This window comes from Doryrhamphus excisus, chromosome 19 (assembly GCF_030265055.1).
Source record: "Doryrhamphus excisus isolate RoL2022-K1 chromosome 19, RoL_Dexc_1.0, whole genome shotgun sequence".
Lineage (NCBI taxonomy): Eukaryota > Metazoa > Chordata > Actinopteri > Syngnathiformes > Syngnathidae > Doryrhamphus > Doryrhamphus excisus.
Window position 1 is genome coordinate 5,467,501 of NC_080484.1, and position 1,901 is coordinate 5,469,401.

A 1,901-nucleotide genomic window follows, 5' to 3' on the forward strand; every position below is an offset into this window, starting at 1 on the left:
TGACAGCATGTGCTCCTTTTCATCATTTCAGCATGTATCTTTAACCTCTTTATTTACTTTATGTAGTATTTTATATTATATATAATATATATATATATAATAACATATAGTATTTACAGTTTAATCAATCAATCATTGATTTCCATCACATATAGTTGACGCTAAGAAAAAATAAAACTATAAAACAAACATATCTATTGTACTATATCACGTTTATGTATTTTTATTCTATTTTTGGAACATTTACTTGAACAGGAAAAGAAGATTTATTCCCATGTTATTGCTTTTATTTATTATTAAGTGTGTAAAAAACAAATAAAACATACCATATGTTTTTTTTCACTTTATTTATTTATTTATTTATTATTTCTTCTAATTATTTTCATTTATCTATTATTTATTTACTTTTTAATGCATTTTTAAAAACATTTTAAATAGTAACATTTGAAATTTTATTTTCTATGTATTTATTTTTTTATTATGTTCATTTATCCATTATTTATTTACTTCTTTAATGTATTTTTAAAAACTTATCCTTTTTTTATTGTAACTTACTAAGCTTACTAAGCATATCAAATTTTTTTACAATTATTTTTAATTTCTCTATATTTACTTTTTTATGTATTTTTAAGTAGTTCTTTTTATCACCGTATTAGAAGTAAATTATTTTTATTTGTTTAATCTTATTTTCCTTTCATTTATTTTTTGAATTATTTTAATTTATCTATTATTTACTTTATCAAATTTACTTCATTCACGGCAAAGGCTGTGAATACTTGTGTAAATGTGATTATTCATTTTTTATTTGCAATAAATTTGCAACAATTGTGTTTTGTGTAGACTTTTTGAGAAAAATATGAATGAAATCCATTTTGGAATAAAGCTGAGAAATAAGGAAATGAGGAAACAATGAAGCGCTGTGAATACTTTATATTCTATTTGCCAGTGAATATTGTCATTCATCCAGGTCACTGCATTCTCAGGGCATTTTTTCATTTTCATTCGTATATTATTATGATTTACTTTTTTTTTTTATGTATTTTTCTGAAATAAATAAAGCATGATCATTATTATTTGGGCATGTATGGGAGGGTGGCTGGTACCTATAAAGAGGTGAGGATGATATTCCAGTCCCATCCTTCCGTCTCCCCATGAAAAGTCCAGCCAAGCCTGCATAAAAAAAAGAAACCCTCAAACAAGGACAGGCAGCAGACATTTATCCTGCCTTGAGTGCGAGGCCTCGTGCCAACACATCAATTTTAGCCGTAAGAAGGCGGCCGGCGTGCATATGATTACAAGGGTGTGATGGATAAACAGCGTGAGCGCTTGCAGAGGCGGGCAGGCCTGCTATGAAATAAAACGCCGTGGAGGCAGATCCTTATCAAGCAGTGGCGGTGCAGCGTGTGTTAGTACGTGTTCCACACCAAATAACAACCTCCTGCTTGCCTGCTAAGTGGCTTCCGGCTAACCTTGGAAGAAAGGAGTCCACACTGCTAAGATGGAAAGTGACAACACCACCAAAGTTGCCACAGAAACAAAGCGGACTCCTCCAGTTCTGTTCCCACAGTGAACGCTACAGGACTTCATTCATTCCACCCGCCATCTCCTCCACGATTGGTGACACAAATGATTTATTTCGCATCCAAACATACAAACTTTCAACTTAGAAGTATGCTTTTATTTTGAAGATTTGGTGCTGTCTCTTTGTACGGGAATCCCTGCATTTTATTTTTATAGCAGGAAGAAAAGTTCAGGCTTTCGGGAAAAATTTTCTCTAAAAAAAATTGTTTTTGTGTCTCATATTTTTACAACTTCCATTTTTTTCTTCAATATTTCAAATCTCTGCTACTAAAATGAGATTATTTTTCCACATATTACAAATATTCATATTTTATCATATT